The 22,445-nt window shown below is 45.1% G+C and overlaps 1 non-coding gene across 1 annotated transcript; it reads left to right on the plus strand.

The window, feature by feature from the left end:
• The first annotated feature begins 266 nt into the window (after window positions 1-266).
• trnai-gau (transfer RNA isoleucine (anticodon GAU)) lies at window positions 267-340 on the plus strand. The gene has a single exon. It is a non-coding gene; the product is annotated as a tRNA-Ile (tRNA).
• The last annotated feature ends 22,105 nt before the right edge of the window (window positions 341-22,445 follow it).

Raw genomic sequence — 22,445 nt, forward strand, 5'->3', positions numbered from 1 at the left:
ATCTAGTCGGGGTGTCGCCGACTATTTTTATTCCGGGACTGAGGGAGGGGCTGTTCAGCGGTGGTGCAATAATCATTTTTAGAATGAGGTTTGTTAGAATAAAGAGCTCTTTTACAGTTACTTTCGATTTACACACTGCCAAGTTGTATATAGGAACAATGTTTAAGCGATGTGGTGTGTTCAAAGTTTGTGCAGTAAATTGGTCAGCCAGTGTCAGCCTGAAAGACAACCTCACCTGGGTTTGAGCCTGCCCACGAGCGCATTGTGGCCGGTTAGCTCAGTTGGTGAGAGCGTGGTGGTGATAACGCCAAGGTCGCAGGTCCGATCCCTGTACGGGCCATCGGAATTTTTTCATAATTTTACGCTTTTCTCGCACATTTCAAATACAAACTTTATAAGGAAGCCGATGCACACTGAATCTCACGGGGGATTTATTTGGATTAACATCCATTGCACCTTTGCCACCGGGGCTGAGAAACACATCTTTCTATTTATTTGTCATTCTGAGTTTGCTGATGAACGTTGATGGGATGTGGGAGTCGCTGGCTAGGCCTGCATTTAGTGCCCATCCCTAATTTCCCTTGAGAAGATGGTGGTGAGCCGCCTTCTTGAACTGCTGCAGTCCATATGGTGTAAGTACACCCACAATGCTGTTAGGAAGGGAGTTCCAGGATTTCGGCCCAGCGACAGTGAAGGAACGGCGAAACAGGTCCAAGTCAGGATGTTGTGTGGCTTGGAGGGGAACTTGTAGGTGGTGATGTTCCCATGCGTCTGCTGCCCTTGTCCTTCTAAGTGGTAGAGGTCGCGGGTTTGGAAGGTGCTGTTGAAGGAGCTTTGGTGAGTTGCTGCAGTGCATCTTGTAGATGGTACACACTGCAGCCACAGTGTGCTGGTGATGGAGGGAGTGAATGTTGAAGGTAGTGGATGGAGTGCCAATCAAGCGGGCTGCTTTATCCTGAATGGTGTCGAGCTTCTTGAGTGTTGTTGGTGCTGCACTCATCCAGGCAAGTGGAGAGTATTCCATCACACTCCTGATTTGTGCCTTGTAGATGGTGGAAAGGCTTTGGGGAGTCAGGAGGTGAGATACTCGCTGCAGAATTCGTAGCCTCTGGCCTGCTCTTGTAGCCACAGTATTTATATGGCTGGTCCAGTTCAGTTTCTGATCAATGGTAACCCCAGGATGTTGATAGTGGGGGATTCAGCGATGGTAATGCCATTGAGTGTCAAGGGGAGATGGTTAGAGTCTCGCTTGTTGGAGATGGTCATTGCCTGGCACTTGTGTGGTGCGAATGTTACTTGCCACTTGTCAGCCCAAGTCTGAATGTTGTCCAGGTCTTGCTGCATATGGACACGGACTGCGTCAGTATCTGACGAGTCTCGAATGGCGCTGAACAGTGTGCAATCATCAGCGAACATCCCCACTTCTGACCTTATGATGGAGGGAAGGTCATTGTTAAAACAGCTGAAATGCGAGGAGCATTTGTAATAAGGTGGACGAATTGGCTGCGCAAATAGAGGTAAACGAATATGATTTGGTTGGGATTACGGAAACGTGGCTCAAGGATGGCCAAGACTGGGAACTCAACATCCAGGGGTATTCGATATTCAGGAAAGATAGGCAAAAAGGAAAGGGAGGTGGGGTAGCATTACTGGTTAAAGAAGGGATTAATACAATTGCAATGAAGGACATTAGCTCTGATGATGTGGAATCTGTATGGGTATAATTGAGAAATACTAAGGGGAAAAAACATTTGTGGGAGTGGTATATAGACCTCCCAACAGTAAGACAGAGGTTGGGGATGGCATTAAAAGGGAAATTAAAGAAGCGTGCAATAAGGGCACAGTAGTCATCATGGGTGACTTTAATCTACATATAGATTGGGCCAACCAAATTAGTAACAATACTGTGGAGGAGGAATTCCTGGAGTGTTTACAGGATGGTTTCATGGACCAATATATCGAGGAACCAACCAGAGATCAGGTCATCTTAGACTGGGTATTATGTAACGAGAAAGGATTAATTAGCAATCTTGTTGTACGAGGCCGCTTGGGTCTGAGCGATCATAATATGATCGAATTCTTCATTAAGATGGAGAATGAAGTAATTGACTCAGAGACTAGGGTCCTCAATTTAAATAAAAGAAACTACGATGGTCTGAGGAGCGAGTTGGGTAGGATTAATTGGGGAATGGCACTCAAAGGTTTGACGGTGGATAGGCAATGGCAAACCTTCAATGACCGAATGGATGAGCTACAGAATTTGTTCATCCCAGTTTGGCATAAAAATAAAACAAAAAAGGTGACTCAAACGTGGCTAACAATGAACATTAGCGATAGCATAAGATCCAAGGAGACAACATATAAATTGGCCAGAAAAAGCTACAATCTTGAGGTTTGGGAGAAGTTTAGGATTCAACAAAGGAGGACAAAGGGATTAATTAAGAAAGGGAAAAGAGAATATGAGAGTAAGCTATCAGGGAACATAAAAACTGACTGTAAAAGCTTTTATAGATATGTGAAGAGAAAAAGATTGGTGAAGTCAAGCGTAGGTCCCTTACAGTCAGAATCAGGGGAAATTATAATGGGAAACAAAGAAATGGCGGACAAACTAAATTCATACTTTGGTTCTGTCTTCACAAAGGAGGACACAAATAACCTCCCCGAGATGCCGGGGATCATAGGGCCTGATTAAAGGGTGGAACTGAAAGAAATCAGTATTTGTAGGGAAATGGTGTTAGGAAAATTGATGGGACTGAAGGCCGATAAATCCCCAGGGCCTGATAATCTACATCCCAGGGTACTTGAGGAAGTGGCCCTAGAAATTATAGATGCATTGCTGATCATCTTCCAGAAATCGATAGACTCTGGAACAGTACCCATGGATTGGAGGGTAGCTAATTTTACCCTGCTATTCAAAAAAGGTGGTGGAGAAAATGCGGGGAATTATAGACCGGTAAGCCTGACATCGGTAGTGGGGAAACTGCTAGAATCTATTATAAAAGATGTAATAGCAGAGCACTTGGTAAGCAGTGACAGGATCGGACAAAGTCAACATGGATTTACAAAAGGTCAATCATGCTTGACTAATCTACTGGAACTTTTTGAGGATGTAACTGTTAAAATAGATAAGGGAGAACCAGTGGATGTGGTGTATTTGGACTTTCAGAAGACTTTCGATAAGGTCCCACATAAGAGATTAGCGTACAAAATTAAGGCACATGGGATTGGGGTCAAGGTATTGACTTGGATAGAGAATTGGTTGACGGACAGAAAGCAAAGACTTGGAATAAATGGGTTGTTTTCCGAGTGGCAGGCAGTGACTAGTGGGGTACCGCAAGGATCGGTCCGAGGAAACCAGCTGTTCACAATATATATTAATGATCTGGACGAGGGAATTGGATGTAGTATCTCCAAATTTGCAGATGACACAAAGCTGGGTGGGAGGGTAAGCTGTGAGGAGGATGTCGTGAAACTCCAGTACGATTTGGACAGATTGGGTGATTGGGCTGAAACATGGCAAATGCACTATAATGTGGATAAATGTGAGATTATCCACTTTGGAGGCAAAAACAGGAAGGCAGATTATTATTTGAATGGCAATAGATTGGGAGAAGGGGAAGTGCAAAGAAACCTGGGTGTTCTTGTGCACCAGTCGCTGAAGGTAAGCATGCAGGTGCAGCAGGCGGTTAAGAAGGCAAATGGTATGTTGGCCTTTGTAGCAAGAGGGTTCGAGTACAGGAACAAGGATGTCTTGCTACAGTTGTACAGGGCCTTGGTGAGACCACACCTTGAGTACTGTGTGCAGTTTTGGTCGCCTTACCTGAGGAAGGACGTTCTTGCCATGGAAGGAGCGCAGCGAAGATTCACCAGGCAGATACCTGGGATGGCAGGAATGACGTATGAGGAGAGATTGTGTCGATTGGGATTATACTCACTGGAGTTTAGAAGATTGAGAGGGGATCTCATCGAAACCTATAAAATTCTGTCAGGCCTGGACAGACTAGATGCAGGAAGGATGTTTATGATGGCCGGGGAGTCCAGAACAAGGGGTCATAGTCTAAGGATAAGGGGTAAGCCATTTAGGACTGGAATGAGGAGGAATTTCTTCACCCAGAGAGTGGTGAACCTATGGAATTCTCTGCCACAGAGGGCGGTGGAGGCCAGTTCATTAAATATATTCAAAAAAGGGTTGGATATATTTCTTAAGGCTAAAGGGATCAAGGGATATGGGGAGAAGGCAGGGACAGGGTACTGAATTTGAATGATCAGCCATGATCTCATTGAATGGCGGAGGAGGCTCGAAGGGCCGAATGGCCCACTCCTGCTCCTATCTTATACGTTTCTATGTTTCTATGGATGGGCCTAGGACACTGCCCTGAGGAACTCCTGCAGTGATGTCATGTGATTGAGATGAATGAGCTCCAACAACCACGGCCAACTTCCTTTGTGCTAGGTATGATTCCAACCAATGGAGAGTTTTCCCCTTGATTCCCATTAACTTCAGTTTTGCTAGGGCTCCTTGATGCCACACTCGATCAAATGCTGCCTTGATGTCAAGGGCATTCACTCTCACCTCACCACTTGAGTTCAGCTCTTTTGTCCATGTTTGGACCGAGGCTGTAATGAGGTCAGGAGCTGAGTGAACCTGGCGGAACCCAAACTGGGCGTCAGTTAGTAGGTTATTGCTGAGTAAGTGCTGCTTGATAGCACTCTCGACGACACCTTCCAGCATAAAATCCAAAGATAGGGCGTATAAAATAGCCAAAAAAAGCGCCAGAGCGGAAGATTGGGAACAGTTTAAGATAGAGCAAAGGAGGGCAAAGGGCATGATCAAGAGGGGCAAAATAGCTTACGAAAACAAGCTGGCGGAAAATATAAAAACTAACTCCAAAAGCTTTTATAAATATATCAAAAGGAAAAGACTGGTGAAAACCAAAGTTGGTCCATTGCAGTCAGATACGGGGGAATATATAATGGGAAATAAGGAAATGGCAGATCAACTAAATGCATACTTTGGGTCAGTCTTTACGAAGGAAGACACAAAAAACCTCCCTGGGATATCGGGAAAAATAGGGACATTGGCAAAGGAGGAACTGACGCAAATCAATATCTCTAAGGATATGGTGTTAAGGAAGCTAAAGGGATTGAAGGTGGACAAATCCCCAGGGCCTGATAACATGCATCCTAGGGTACTGAAGGAGGTGGCCCTAGAGATAGCGGATGCACTAAGGATGATTTTTCAGAATTCATTAGACTCGGGAACAGTGCCGATGGATTGGAGGGTAGCTAACGTTACCCCACTATTCAAGAAGGGGGGTAGGGAAAAAGCAGGTAATTACAGACCTGTAAGCCTTACATCAGTTGTGGGCAAAATGCTGGAGTCCATCATTAAGGATGAAATAGCGGAGCACTTAGCAAATGGGGACAGGATAGGACAGAGTCAACATGGATTTACAAAGGGTAAATCGTGCTTGACTAATCTATTGGAATTTTTTGAGGGAGTAACTGGTAGAATAGATGGGGGAGAGCCAGTAGATGTGGTGTACCTGGACTTCCAAAAGGCCTTCGATAAGGTCCCACATAAAAGATTAGCATGGAAAATTGAGGCTCATGGGATAAAGGGGAAAGTTTTGGCGTGGATAGGGAACTGGCTGTCAGATAGAAAACAGAGAGTTGGAATAAACGGCTCATTTTCTGAATGGCAGGCAGTAACAAGTGGGGTACCACAGGGATCTGTCCTGGGCCCCCAGCTGTTCACAATTTACATTAATGACCTGGATCAGGGAGTCGGATGCAGCATTTCCAAATTTGCAGACGACACTAAACTAGGAGGTGGGGTGGGCTCAGAGGAAGAGACCAGGAAGCTCCAGAGCGATTTGGACAGACTGGGCGATTGGGCGGATAAATGGCAGATGCACTATAATGTGGACAAGTGCGAAGTTATCCACCTTGGGTGCAGGAACGGGAGGGCAAATTATTATTTAAATGGCAATAGATTGGGAGAGGGGGAAGTACAGAGAGACCTGGGTGTTCTTGTACACCAGTCACTGAAGGCGAGCATGCAGGTGCAACAGGCGGTCAAGAAGGCAAACGGTATGCTGGCCTTCATAGCAAAAGGGTTAGAATACAGGAACAGGGATACCTTGCTGCAGCTGTACAGGGCACTGGTGAGACCACACCTCGAGTACTGTGTACAGTTTTGGTCGCCTCATCTGAGGAAGGATGTTCTTGCCATGGAGGGGGTGCAGCGGCGATTCACCAGGCTGATACCAGGAATGGCGGGAATGACCTATGAGGAGAGACTATGTCGTTTAGGGATGTACACACTGGAGTTTAGAAGATTGAGAGGGGACCTCATAGAAGTGTATAAAATTCTGACAGGTCTAGACAGACTGGATGCAGAAGGAATGTTTCCCTTGGCGGGTGAGAACAGAACTAGAGGACATAATTTAAGGATAAGGGCTAAACCATTTAGGACAGAGATGAGGGGGAATTTCTTCACTCAGAGAGTGGTGAACCTGTGGAACTCATTGCCACAGAGGGCAGTGTACGCCAGCTCATTAAATATATTTAAGAGGGAATTAGATATATTTCTACGGGCAAAAGGGGTTAAGGGTTACGGAGAGAAGGCGGGGACGGGATACTGAATTAAAGGATCAGCCATGATCTCATTAAATGGCGGAGCAGGCACGAAGGGCCGAATGGCCTACTCCTGCTCCTATCTTCTATGTATCTATGTATCTATGTATCACTTTGCTGACGATTGAGAGTAGACTGATGGGACGGTAATTGGCCGGGTCGGATTTGTCCTGCTTTAGTAGACAGGACATGCTTGGGCAATTTTCCACACAGGGAAAGAAACTCGCCCCTGGGGGTTCACCTGGAGCAAGATCCAATATCATTCATTCCGTCCTGGAGTGGAACTGGGGGCATTTCGGGTGTAAGGCGAGCGTGATAATTGCTGCAGTCCCAAAACCTCTGCTCAGTTTGTCAGCCGCGAGTCAGAAGGATGTTTTAAGGGAGAAGATGACCCGCTGACTCACCTCTCTGCACTGATTGAGATTGTGTCGCTTCTCCGTCAAACAACATCACTTCTGTCCCACACTAAAAGCTCTCAATCCTTCTCCTCCGCTCGCTTTCTATTCAAGTAATTGGACAATGAATCAATATTAAGTTTCCCTCGGGCTTTTGCTGGTGAATTTACTGATAAAACCGGGTAATTGAGAGGAAACTGGAGCACAGGCAGGGTCCTTGCGACAGACCAGTCAGGCTAGCCCAGTCGGTGCAGTTTAGGATACTTCATCCCCACGGTGGGGAGTTTGCGTTTTAAATTTTTGGGCTGATTTTAAAGGCGCTTCCCAGCTCGGTCAATGAGTGTTTCATATAAATGCGATGCAACAAAATAAGAAAATCTCTCCTTGATTCCGGAATCTTTTCTCTCTCCAGCCGCCCGCTGCTAAAGATTGAACTGACTTTAATTTCACCTTGGCTCGGGGTCAGTGCGGCTCAGTGGGCCTTCGGCCCGTCTCTCCCTTCACAACCCATCAGGGCCGAGAAAACAACGGGGAATTTTACAAACGTGTTGTGTTCTGTAACTTTTTATAAACACTTCAGTGTATTTCACTCTGTGTTCAAGACTGTGAGGTCTTCCCTGGTGTGTCAGCTTCCGGTGTTTATAAACACTTCAGATTTCCTGATAATATTGTTGAATCGCATTTTTTGAAAGAGTCATTGACCGAGAGGTGCCGGGGGATTTAGAGCTGGGGATCGACTGTGAAACCAGCCCAATAATTTGAAACACAAACCGCCCCTGAGATTAAGAGTCTCAGGCTCTACCGACTGAGCTAGCCGGGCCGGTCTGACCCCGCGCACTGCTTGTGTTACAAACCATGAACCAGTTTCCCCTCAATTCCCAGCTTTACCAGTAAATCGGCCAACAAAAGCCCTAGAGAACCTTATTACTGATACTTTATCCAATCACCTTAATATGTGTTTTCTGGTGAGCAACACTTCTGCCGCTGGAAAATGTTCTCCTTGTTTACTTTATTAAAACTCTTCATGACCTGAACACGTCGACAAAATCTCCCCTTACCTTCTCTGCTCTGAGGAGAACAACCTCTTCTTCTCCACTACTCCACAAATAGAATTTGCTGAAAATACTCAGCAGCTGTGAATGGCAGGTGAGTTTGAAAAAAAGCGAATTGGGTTTGAAATAGTGTCTGAGGGTTCCATGGTGTAATGGTGAGCACTCTGGACTTTGAATCTAGCGATCCGAGTGTGAATCGCGGTGGAACCCGGTTCACTCTTCTCCCAGCTGTTGTAAAAGTAATTTTGATGGCAGCTGTGTGATTGGCTGCTCAGCAGCGGGAAAGTGTAGAAGCTGAAGGTGTGGATGAGAAAAGGCCGGGCCAAAATGTAATGGTGGAGTTAAAATTATCCAGTTCTTCCAATATTGCTGCTTGACGGGGTTTACAAGTAGCCTTGAGAGGGCAGTGATGTATCGCCATTGCGGTGCTGGTCCCCGACACAAACTCCGTTCCCGAGCCTCCGACTTCATCCCAATCCCTGGCCACTGAGACTGAACCGGACAGCTTGCAACCTTGGTATTTGACCCCGAGATGAGCTTCTGCCCAAGACGGTCTACTTCCACCTCCGTAACATTGCCCGACTCCGCCTCGTCCTCAGCTGATCTGCTGCTGAAACCCTCATCCTTGCCTTTGTCACCTCCAGACTTGACGATTCTAATGTACTCCTGGAAGGCCTCCCATCTTCCTCCCTCCATAAACTTCAGCTCATCCAATCCTCTGCTGCCCGTATCCTAACTCGCACCATGTCCCGTTCACCCATCACCCCGGGTCTAACTCACCTACATTGGCTCCCTTCAGGCGACAATTCAGTTTTCAAATTCTCTTCCTTGTTTTCAAATCCCTCCATGGACTCCCCTCCCCCTATCTCTGTAACATTCTCTAGCCCTACACCCTCTGTGATCTCTGCGCTCCTCCAATTCTGGGCTCTTGCACATCCCCGATTTTAATCCTTCCACCATCTGCCGTGGTGGGATTGTGAGCTCAGGTCTCCAGATCATCATGAAGTCTGCGGCTGAGGAACAGTTTGTGGCGGGACCAGCACTGCAATGGCGATTCATCGCTGCCCCCTCAAGGGAAACCTCTCCAGCAGCAAGCACTGGACAATTTTCTCCCCACCATTCCACCTTTCCTCTGGATTACTGGTCGAGTAACATAATCACTGTGCCGCCATACCCCATAATTAATTGATTGAAGAATCGTTAATGAGCAGCGCAGAACCTGAGCCAGGAAGAGCCAGTTAAAACAGTGACTTCAATGTCCAATCAGGCACAGAAAGAGAAATAAAGAGAGGAAAATAAATGTTGGATTAAGAGATAGAAAAGATAGAGACAAAAGTAAAAACATTTTTATAATATAAAAAATCTTCAACAACAATTTATATCTGAAGGAATGAGATTCCACACTTATAAAAGTTAATTTTCAGTGCTAGGGAGGTTGCTTGGTGGAAATTAAGACGACTTCGACTGAAATGGACGGGGTTGATGCGGTGTGTGAAATATGGTGACGATCTATGGTTATTATCCGAGATGACGCTGCAGGTTCCTTTAAAGACCTCCCGCGGATCCACTGAAACCAGTCGAATGTGCAGCTTTGAGAGGGGCTTTCTGCACCATCAGGGCAGGAAACGGGAGTGAGGGAGGGACACTGTCGGTATCTGTGCTGTGGTTGAGTCTGTGAAGAATGGTCCGGGATCAGATAATGTACAGCCTCTATGAAATATTTTATTTTATTCATATTTAATTACAATATGTTTTCTTCCACTGTTCATATTTATTAAATTGCAATAGGAAAGGTTTATTTTCAGTTTGAACCAGGCACCATTTCTAGAACATAATGTTTCCCCCAGGATCGAGCTGGAGACTTTTCGCCTGTGAGGTGAACATGATAAACCGCTACACTATGGAAACTTCTGCTTAGCTAAACATCCAGAAAGAACTGTTCAGCGAGAAGGTGAAATGCTGAATTCCAGATTCTGGATTTATTTCCTTTCACTAACATTTCTCTGACCGAAACTGCACAAGTCAAAAATATTCCTTTCAAAGTCATTAAACTCTGGAATTTCCAGGTCGCCCCCGAATCTTCTGAATCAGATGCCTCCAGTTTTCCCACTCAATCAATGTCCCTTTGCAATTTTCTGCTCCTATCCTCACTAATTACTGTGCCCCTGTCAGACTTGGTTTACGGTTATCGATCGTAGGATCTGGAATGCACTGCCTGAAAGGGTGCTGGAGGCAGATTCAATCGTGGTTTTCAAAAGGGAGTTGCATAAGTAGCTGTATGATTGTCTGATTCACTGAGATCACCTCTCGTTCTTCTAAACTCCAGGGAGTATAGGCCCAATCTACTCAATCGCTCCTCATAGGACAGCCCTCTCATTGCAGGAATCAGTCTAGTGAACCTTTTCACACCCCATCTAAGGCAAGTATATCCTTCAAAAGGCAAGGTGACCAAAACTAAAATACGGTTTTATCTGCTGGTAGTAAGCGAGCAAGGATCTGCGAGATATTGCAGTTTGTACAAGTGTTCCCTGGTGGTCTAGTGGTTAGGATTCAGCGCTCTCATCGCCGCGACCCATTGGTTCTTACAAAACTGTTTAATAAAATAATTCAAGTCTGTGAGACACTTAATAATTCTCTTAATCGACCCACTGCTTTTTGTTACACACTGAAGGGAATGCTAACATGTTTTCCAGGTGAGAGTCAAACTTTAGTAACATTTTTGTAGAACCAGACAGCACAGAAGGATCCCATTAAACCCCATCGTGCCTGTGCCGGCTCTCTGAAAGAACTATTCAATGAGTCCCACTGCCCTGCTCTTTCCCCATAGCCCTGCAAGTGTTTCTTTTTCAACTACATTTCCCTTTTGAAAGTTAATGTTGAATCTATGATTCTATGACACTGTTTTTATTTTTACAAGGCCTGGTTCACAGTTCTGAATATTGTCCATACGCCGCAAGTTTAATTGTTGTTCAGAAGCTGCTCGACCTGTTGTGTATTTGGAGCAGTTTCCCAGTTTATTTCCCTGTGATGTGATGATTGTGGGGGCTCGGTGCCTGTAATTGGATTTGCTGCAGTCCGCCGGCAGCAGGCGGTGAAAGCGGGCCAGAGACAGTGACTGACAGGTGAGCTAGATTTCCTTACACACCTTGGAATTCAGGAGAACCTGGTTCATGGTTTGCAGAGCAAACTGCTAAAATAAAGTGTGTAAAATGAGAAGGGAAAAAATTCATAACATGCAAAGCATGGAAATTACTGTGTGAAATGGGCCTCGGATAATATTAATGTCAATATTTTTCTGCCTGACGTGGTGGTGGAAGCAGATTCAATATTAACTTTCAAAGGGGAAGGACATTGAAAAAGAAACACTTGCAGGGCTTTGGGAAAAGAGCAGGGCAGTGGGAATAATTGGATCGCTCTTTCAAAGAGGCACAGGCACTGTGGGCCGAATGGCCTCCTTCTGTGCTGTCTGATTCTACGATTCTATAATAAGTTATCGCAGTTTGTCTGTCACCCAGTAAACTTGTTATTAATTCCTGCAGTGAGCAACACAATGTTGTGGGTTGATTAATGATGATTGAAACAATTATAAAGGGTCTCACTGACTTGAATTATCCCTTAACACCTTCGGTTAACAAAAATCTCTTCCCCCATAGCCCCGCTGACACTCCTGCCAGTGGAAACTGTTTCCCCCATAATTTTGAACAACTCTCTTAAATCTCCCCTGAAATGTGGTTAATGGAGGTCAATGTGGGCAAATGTCAATCATCCACTTAGAAAGATCAGTCAGTCTATGATCTGAAAACATTGGCAGAGAATATTTTTTTTTCTGTGAAATAGCCGGTCCTGTTTAATTTAACAGAAGTTGCCCCAGATCCCTGCTCTCACAAGCAATGAACATTTGAAAGCATTCTCCTAAAATATGATGTGTAAAATGAGATATGGGTTAAAAGTTCAGCACATGCAAGAGCAAAATAATTCACTGTATTTCGACTGTCCCTCAGTAACCATATTTTAATGTATTTCATTCTGCAAAAGGAAGTTATTGGTTCAATAATGGTTATTAAATCAATTCTTATTTTATCACATTAGATGAATGTAATTAATTTAATAAAAATTACTTCGCATTAATTAATTAAAAACGGTGATAACAGAATTAGTTCCCTAACCGGGAATCGAACCCGGGTCACAGTGTAGAAAGGAATCGGTTATGAATCGTTTAATGTTGTCCTAGAAAAATTTCACACTGCTAAATTAAAATCACGGTTACAATGTGTTTCGATGTAACAGAGGATTGAAACTGACAATACAAACGCTAGGCAGCGCCCGCGGTAAGACAAAGGATGAGCTCACAGATATCAGGGCCCGTGAAGTCTGGTCAACGTCAAGCCCCTCCTTTCTTATTCAGAGACGTGAAAGGGAGTCAGACGCCACAAACTTTAATTAAAAGCACAAATACGAGTAACACTTACTTCCAAATCTTTTCACTGTAAAATTATTTCACTTTATTTCAAAGCTGATCGCGTTGAATCTGAAATTCAGTACAATGGGATATTATGTTCACTACTGATTCTACTTTCTGTGCACGGTAAAAATAACCGGTCTTGTTAGATTTGACCAAAGCTCCCCAGATTCCTGGTGTCATCAGCAATGACCATTTTTAAACCAGACTCCTAAAGTACGGTGTGTATAATGAGATACGGGCAACGGTACAAATTATTGAACGATCGTCTCTACCTCAGTTAGCAATTCTTTCATTGTGCAAAAGAAGATTATTGGTTAATTAATGATGCTTTCCCGTGAAAGCAACATAAAAGTTTAACAAAATGCTTTCGCCCAACGTGGGGCTCGAACTAACGAACACTGAAATTAAGAGTCTAACAGTCTGACGACTGAGCTCGCCGGGTCTGATCACTTTGAACGTCTTTGTCGCTGATTGCAGCCAGGCGCCTGGTGGCTCCGCTCCAGGGGTTTAACTTGTTCTGCAGACCAAGAACCAGGTTCTCCTGAATTCCAAGGTGTGTAAGAAAATCAAGCATCAAAAGCCCTTTCATTAGCCACAGGGCTTCAGGCAATGTTCTGATCGCAAAGCGCTTTTAGACACAAAACTACGGCATCTTTCCAGCAATCTGAGAAGCAGAGTTCTCATCTTCAGTTTCTTCAGGTAATCCACTCCCCAGGTCATTACCTTCTTTATTCAGGGCTATGGGTGGAACCAAGTGCCGAGAGAGGACAGGTGGGCTGGCAATAGCAGCAATCTTTATAAACCCCAGTATATCCAGCTCTGTGCTGATAGTTTTCGGGAGAGGCTCCAATTCTTCATCAATGATGACAGGTTTTGGTCTCGGAAACATCTGCTTGTCAATATCTCTTGCCTATTTCCCGGTGTTTCCCGATTCTGTCTGTCTCTCTGGCTCTGTTTATTCACTGTGTGGCCACCTGCCGATTGATTTTGAGCGAATAACTGTATTTGTGAATAGCAAAATTAAATACATGAGGGCATCAGGTGCTTCTCTCCCTGACAGTGGGGAAACAGTGAGACAGACTTTAGAGCAAGGATCTGGTTATTGTGAAACAGCAAAGAAAATATTAACTCCGGGATTATCCAAAAAAACGATGACCTCGACGTGATTTGAACACGCAGCCTTCTAATCTGGAGTCAGACACGGTACCGTTGCGCCCCGAGCTCCACAGTGCAAACAGTGATGTTTGTATATATACACGTTTCACAAACACTGTTTCATTTCTCCTGCCTTGGAGTAATGAACGGGCTTTAAAATCCCCGCCCACTCGAGTCCCCCGGGTGTCAGACAGCATCAGAAGCAGCGCTCACCTGTCACTCACCGTCTCACGCCCGCTTTCACCACCTGCTGCCGGCGGACTGCAGCAAATCCAATTACACACACCGAGCACCCACAATCATCACATCACAGGGAAATAAACTGGGAAACTGCCCAAAATACACAACTGGTCGAGCAGCTTCTGAAAAACAATTAAACTTGCGGCGGGAAACAATATTCGGAACTGCAAACAAGGCTGTGTAAAAATATAAACTGTGTGTGTGAGCCGAGGCCCTAAGCGCTGGAATTCCCTCCCGAAACATCTCCGCCTCTCTTTCCTCCTTTAAGACGCTCCTTAAAATCTACCACTTTGCCCAAGCTTTCGGTCACCTGTCCTAATATCTCCTTATGTGGCTCGGTGTCAAATTCTGTCTGATAATCGCTCCTGTGAAGCGCCTTGGGACATTTTACTACTTTAAAGGTGCTACATAAATGCAAGTTGTTGTTGTTATGTGTATGTGTGTGGTGTTTGTATATAAAATGGGTGTTTATAGAATGAGTGCGATGCTGTGCACGTGTGTCAGTTGTAAATAGTGGTGAACGGTTATTTTTCAGACTGGAGGGAAGTATACAGCGCTGTTCCCCAGGGATCGGTATTAGGTCCAATGCTCTTTCTCATATACATTAATTACCTGGACTTGGGTATACTGGGCATAATATCAAAGTCTTCAGATGACAGGAAACTTAGAACTATAGTAAATAATGAGACGGAAAGTAACAGACTTCATGAGGACATCTACAGAGTTGTGAAATGGGCAGAGACACAGCAGATGTAACACAGAGAAGTGTGAAGTGATCCATTTTGGTGGGATGCTTGAACTGAGGCAACATAAACTAAATGATACAATTTTAAATCGGATACAGGAACAGAGAGACCTGGGGTGTATTTATCTATCTCTGAAGGTGGCGGGACAAGTTGAGAATGCTGTTAAAAAGCACACGGGATCCTTGGCTTTATTAATAGAGCCATAGAGTACAAAAGCAAGGAAGTAATACTGAGCCTTTATACATCATTGGTTAGGCCTCAGCTGGAGGATTCTGGGCACAACATTTTAGGAAGGATGTGAAGGCAGAAAAGATTTACAAGCTTGTTTCGGGGGCTGAGGGACTTCAGTTAGGTGTATAGATTGAGACGTTTTCGTTGTTCTCCTCAGAGTAGAGAAGTATTCGATGAGATTTGATAGAGGTGTTCAAAATCAGGAGCGGTCTAGCATGGGCAAGGAAACCTCCTGCTGATTACCACCTACCACCCTCCCTCAGCTGAAGAATCAGTACTCCTCCATGTTGAACATAGATACATAGAAGATAGGAGCAGGAGTCGGCCATTCGGCCCCTCGAGCCTGCTCCGCCATTTAATGAGATCTTGGTGTGGAGATGCCGGAGTTGGACTGGGGTGGACAAATGTAAGAAGTCACACAACACCAGGTTATAGACCAACAGCTTTATTTGAAATCACAAGCTTTCGGAGCGCTGCTCCTTCGTCAGGTGAAGTGGAGAAATGCATAAAGACACAGCTTATATAGTCCCAGAATAATGTCAGATGTTTACAGGTAATCTTTCCAACTGCCATTTATCACACCTCGGCAGAGAGATAATCACAGCAATCAAAGGTGTGAATGGTGTAAGCTGTGCCTTTATGCATTTCTCCACTTCACCTGACGAAGGAGCAGCGCTCCGAAAGCTTGTGATTTCAAATAAAGCTGTTGGACAATAACCTGGTGTTGTGTGACTTCTTACATAATGAGATCATGGCTGATCATCCAAATTTAGTAGCCTGTCCCTGCTTTATCCCCATATCACTTGGTCCCTTTAGCCTCAAGAAATATATCCAACTCCTTCTTGAATATATTTAATGAATTGGCCTCAACTTCCCTGTGTGGCAGAAAATTCCACAGGTTCAACACGCTCTGGGTGAAGAAATTCCTCCTCATCTCAGTCGTAAGTGGCTTAGCCCTTATCCATAGATTGTGACCCTTGGTTCTGGACTCCCCCGCCATCGGGAACATCCTACCTGCATCTAGTCTGGCTAGTCCTGTTAGAATTTTATACGTTTCAATGAGATCCCCTCTCATTCTTCCACACACTAGCGAATATATGCCTAATCGATCCAATCTCTCCTCATACGTCATTCCTGCCATCCCAGGTGTCAATCTGGTGAATCTTCGCTGCATTCTCTACATGGCAAGAACATCCTTCCTCAGATAAGGCGACCAAAACGGCACACAATAGTCAAGTTGTGGTCTCACCAAAGCCCTGAACAACTGCAGCAACACATCCTTGCTCCTGTACTCAAATCCTCTCGCTATGAAGGCCAAATTACTATTTGCCTTCTTAACCGCCTGCTAAACCTGCATGCTTACCTTCAGCGACTGGTGCACAAGGACACCCATGTCTCCTTGCACTTCCCCTTCTCCCAATCTATTGCCGTTCTGATAATAATCTGTCTTCCTGTTTTTGCCACCGAAGTGGATAACCTCGCATTTATCCACAATATACTGCAATTGTCATGCATCTGCCAAATCACCTAACCTGTCTAAATCATACTGGAGTTTCTCTGCATCCTCCACACAGCAGAGACACTCACCTAGCTTTGTGTCGTCTGCAAACTTGGAGATATTACATCTAGTTCCCTTGTCTAGATCATTTATATATCTTGTGAATAGCTGGGGTCCTAGCACCGATCCCTGCGGTACCCCACTAGTCACTGCCTGCCACACAGAAAAAGACCCGTTTATTCCAACTCTTTGCTTCCTGTCTGCCAACCAGTTATCTATCCAAGTCAGTACATTACCCCCAATCCCAGGTGCTTTAAATTTACACGCTAATCTCTTATGTGGGACCTTACCAAAAGCCTTCTGAAAGTCCAAATACACAACATCCTCTGGTTCTCCCTTATCTATTCTACCAGTTACATCCTCAAAAAATTCCACTGGATTAGTCAAGCATGATTTACCTTTTGTAAATCGATGTTGACTTTGTCACTGTTTTCCAAGTGCTCTGCTATTACATCTTTTATAATTGACTCTATTATTTTCCCCACTACCGATGTCAAGTGTACCATTCCATAATTCCCTGTTTTCCCTCTACCACCCTTTTTAAATAGTGGGGTTACATTAGCTATCCTCCAATCCATGGGAACTGTTCCAGAGTCCATAGAATTTTGGAAGATGACCAGCAATGCTTCTACTATTTCTAGGGCCACTTCCTTAAATATACTAGGATGTAGATTATCAGGCCCTGGGGATTTATTGGCCTTCAATCCCATCAATTTTGCTAACACCATTTCGCTACAAATACTGATTTCAGTCAATTCCTCCCTCTCATTACACCCTATGTTGCCCGACATCTCTGGGAGGGTATTTGTGCTCTCCTTTGTGAAGACAGAACAAAAGTATGTATTTAATTGGTCACCCATTTCCTTGTTCCCCATTATACATTCCCCTGATTCTGACTGCAAGGGACCTATGCTTGACTTCACCAATCTTTTACTCTTCACATATCTATAGAAGCTTTTACAGTCAGTTTTTATGTTCCCTGCAAGCTTACTCTCATAATCTATATTCCCCCTATTAATTAATCCTTTTCTCCTCCTTTGCTACATCCTAAACTGCTCCTAATCCTCAGGTTTGCTGCCTTTTCTGGCCAAAATATATGAACACCACTTGGAGGAAGAACTGAGAGTGCAAGGGCACAGAATGTACTCTGGGTGGAGGACTTCAATGTCCATCACCAAGAGTGGCTCAGCAGCACCACTACTGACCGAGCTGGCCGAGCCCTGAAGGACATAACTGCCAGTCTGGGACTGTGACAGATGGTGAGGGAAAAACCTCCTTGACCTCTTCCTCTCCAATCTACCTGTCGCAGATGCAGTGACCACCGCAAAAGCACTATAGATACGAAGTCCCCTCTTCACACTGAGAACAGCCACCTTGGTGTTGTGTGGCACTACCACTGTGCTAAATGGTATAGGTTCAGAACAGACTAGCAGCTCAAAAATGAGCATCCAGGAGTCGCAGTGGGCCATCAGAAGCAACAGAATTGTATTCCACCACCATCTGTAATCACATGGCTAGGCATATCACTCACTCTACAATTACCACCAAGCCAGGGGACCAACCCTGATTCAACAACGAGTGTAGAAGAGCATGCCAGGAGCAGCACCAGGCGTACCTAAGAATGAAGTGCCAACCTGGGGAATCTGCAAAACAGGACTTAATACCAGACGCAGCATGCAATAGACTGGGCTAAGCGATCCCACAATCAACAGATCAGATCAAAACTCTGCAGTCCTGCCACACCCAGTCGTGAATGTTGGTGGACCATTAAACAACTAACGGGAGGAGGAGGCTCCAGGAATATCCCCATCCTCAATGATGGTGAAGCCCAGCACGTGAGTGCAAAAGACAAGGTTGAAGCATTTGCAAACAACTTCAGCCAGAAGTGCCGAGTGGTTGATCCATATCGGCCTACTCCCGAGATCCGCACCATCACAGAAGCCAGTCTTCAACCAATTCAATTCACGCCACGTGATATCAAGAAATGGCTGAGCGCACTGGATACAGCAAAGGATATGGGCCCGGACAACTTCCCGGCTATAGTACTGAAGACTTGTGCTCCAGAACTAGCCGCGCATCTGGCCAAGCTGTTCCAGTGCAGCTACAACACTGGCATGTATCCCACAATGTGGAAAACTGCCCACAAAATGTAGGAGAAATCCAACCCGGCCTTTTACCGCCCCTTCAGTCTATTCTCAACCATCAAGAACATGAAGGAAGGTGTCATCGACAGTGCTATCAAGCGGCACTTACTCACCAATAATATTCTCACTGATGACCAGTTTGGGTTCTGCCAGGAACACTCGGCTCCAGATGTCATTACAGCTTGGGTCCAAACATGAACAAAGGAGCTGGATTCCAGAGCTGAGGTGAGACTGACTGCCCTTGACATCAAGGCAGCATTTGACCGAGTCTGACATCAAGGAGCCCTAGTAAAACTGAAGTCAATGGGAATTAGGGGGAAAACGCTCTACTGGCTGAAGTTATACCTAGCACAAAAGAAGATGGTTGTGGTGGTTGAAGGTCAATCATCACAGCCCCGGAACATTCCTGTAGGAGTTCCTCAGGGCCGTTTCCTCGGCCCAGCCATCTTCAGCTGCTTCATCAATGACCTTCCCTCCAACATAAGGTCAGAAATGGGGATGTTCCCTGACGACTGCGCAGTGTTCAGCGCCATTCGCAACCCCTCAGATAATGAAGCCGTCCATGCCGTCATGCAACACGACCTGGACAACGTTCATGCTTGGGCTGATAAGTGGCAGGTAACATTCACGCCACAGCAGTGCCAGGCAATGACTATCTCCAAGAATCGAGAGTCTAACCTCCCCCCCTTGACATTTAATGGCATTACCATTGCCGAATCCTCCGCTATCAACATCCTGGTGTCCCCATTAACCAGAAACGTAACTGGACCAGCCACATAAATACTGTGGGAACAAGAGCTGGTCAGAGGCTGGGTATTCTGTGGCGAGTTTATCACCTCCTGACTGCTCAAAGCCTTTCCATCATGTACAAGGTGCAAGTAAGGAGTGTGATGGAATAATCTCCAATTGCTTGGATGAGTGCAGCTCCAACAGCACTCAAGATGCTCGACACCACCCAGGACAAAGCAGCCCGCTTGATTGGTACCCCATCCACCACCTTAAACATTCACTCCCACCACCACTGGTGTACCGTGGCTGCAGTGTGTACCATCTACAAGATATACTTCCGCAACTCGCAAATGCTTCTTCGGCAGCACCTCCCAAACCCGCGATCTCTTCCACCTAGAATGATAAGGGCAGCAGGCACATGAGAACACCACCACTTCCAAGTTCCCCTCCAAGTCACAAACCTTCCTAACGTAGAAGAATATCGTCGATCTTTCATCGTCACTGGATCAAAAACCTGGAACTCCCTACCGAACAGCACTGTGGGAGCACCATCACCATACGGACTGCAGCGGTTCAAGAATGCGGCTCACCACCACCTTCTCAAGGGCAACTAGTGATGGGCAATAAATGCTGGCCTTGCCAGCGATGGCCAGATCCCATAAACTCTTAAAAAAGAAAGAAAGGCAGTTTGCTAGGCCCAACCATCTTCAACTCATATCAATCCAATATAAGGACAGAAATGGGGATGTTCCCTGAAGACGGCACAGAAGGGAATGCAGTGGATGTTGTCCACCGGGATTTTAGGAAAGCGTTTGACAAAGTACCACATAGAAGGCTGGTTAACAAAATTGATGCTCGTAGAATAGGTAGTCAGTGGCAGCTTGGATAAGGAACTGGCTTCAGGACAGAAACCAGCAAGTTGTGGTAAATAGCTGTTTTTTCACACTGGAGGAGGTTCCCCAAGGGTCAGTGCTGGGGCCATTACTTTTGTGATATTTATAAATGACCTGGATATTGGAATAAAGAGTAGAATTTCTAAATTTGCCGATGACACCAAACGTGGGTGTGTAGCAAACAGTGAGGATGATACCAATTGACTGCAGCAGGAAATAGAAAGCCTAGCTGAATGGGCAGACAAGTGGCAGATGGAATTTAATACAGAGAAGCGTGAGGTGATGTATTTTGTCAGAAGGAACAGTGAGAGGCAACATACACTTAATGACACAGTTTTAAGAGTGTGCAGGGACAGAGGAGCCTGGGGGTAAATGTGCATAGGACCTTGGAGGTGGCAGGACATATGGGGAGAGTGGTTAAAAAAAACCTATGGGATCTTGGGCTTCATAAATAGAGGTAATGAGTACAAAGGTAGCGAAGTTATGTGGAACCTTTATAAAGCACTGGTTAGGCTGCAACTGGAGTACTGCATCCAGATCTGGTCAGCACACTTTAGGAAAGATGTGAAGGCCCTTGAGAGGGAGCAGAGGAGATTTACCAGAATGGTCACGGTGATGGGGGATCTTAGCTACAAGGACAGGTTGGAGAAGCTGCATTTGTTTCATTATAACAACAAAAACGTGTATTTATATAGCACCTTTCACGTAGTAAATCGTCCCAAGGCGCTGCACAGGAGTATTTAAAGACAAAGGCGGTTATGGGGTGATTTGATAGAGGTGTACAAGATTAGGATGAGCTTGGATAGGTTAGATGGGGAAAGGCTGTTCCCACTAGTTCATGTTAATGGACTCGGGGACACAGATTTAAGGTATTGGGCAAGAGATACAGGGGGGACGTTCGGTAAACTTTTTTTATACAGTGAGTGGTGAGGACCTGGCATTCGCTGCCGACGGAACTGGTGGAAATGGAGACACTCAATGTTTTCAAGGGGAGACTGGATAGGCACTTGAGAGAAATAAATGTACCGGGGTACGGGGATAGAGTGGGGGAATGGGACTGAATGGATTGCTCAACAGAGAGCCGGAACAGAATTGATGGACCGAATGGCCTCCTTCTGTGCCGTTTTGAATCTATGACTATGAACTATAGAGTAGTGATAATGGGGGCTTCAACTACCCTAATATATCTGAGACTCAGGCTAAATATAGAAAGTTCAGAGGAGAAGTGGAAAGGAAAATAAGAGGGAAAAGACAGGGTATGAGAATAGAATGACAACTAACATAAAAGGTAATCCAAAAGTCTTCTATATGCATATTTTACCAAGGTTACCAAACTAAGATAGTGGCAGAGTAAGTAGTGCGGATGGGAGCAGGAAATTGCAAAGGGACATAGATTGAGTGAGTAAAATCAAAGGCATCTGATTCAAAAGATTCGGGAGAAGGAATTTAGGGACGTTAATGAGTTTGAAAGGAACATTTTTGACTTGTGCAGTTTTGTTCAGAGAAATGTTAGTGATGGGAAATTAATCCAGAATCTGGGATTCACCATTTCACCTTCTCGCTGAACAGATCTTTCTTGAGGAGTTGGGTATCAGTTGTTTCCATAGGGTAGCAGTTACCACATTTGCCTAACACGCGAACGATCCCCGGTTCGAGCCCGAGCGGAAGCATTATGCTCGAGAGTATTATTTATGTGAAATTAATTAATACACAGTGTGTAAAATCAGATAGGTGATGAAACTTCATCAATGAATAAAGTTTCACAAATTATTAAAGTTTAGTTATTGAAGGTTCGACTGTCCCTCAGTGTGAGCATTTCTTTCATTCTGCAAAAACAACGCTATCGGCAAATGAATGGTGATTAAAACAATTAAACCACTAAACTACCAGAAAACACATTAAAGAGTTTATCACAATTGCTGACATTTCTTCTCTTTTTTCTTGTGTTTTTTCAGCTCTTGGTCCTTTTCAGCTCCTGACTGCGGATATTCCTCTGATTAAACGTGAACAAAATGCAATATCTCGCAGCCCCGGCCTCGGTTAACACCAACAGATCTAAGCCGCATTTCAGACGCGGAAACAAACCCGTTAATTATTCGCTCTTCCCCAGCTCCAGAGCTCAGATTGTTATTGTCCATCCCAGTGACCCGGGCCAAACCTCCCCATACACCGAGCACAGGCTCAGGAAAACCCCGGGGGAG

Source organism: Somniosus microcephalus, unplaced genomic scaffold (assembly GCF_052327205.1).
Source record: "Somniosus microcephalus isolate GS21.2 unplaced genomic scaffold, FLI_Smic_1.0 scaffold39, whole genome shotgun sequence".
Classification (NCBI taxonomy): Eukaryota; Metazoa; Chordata; class Chondrichthyes; order Squaliformes; family Somniosidae; genus Somniosus; species Somniosus microcephalus.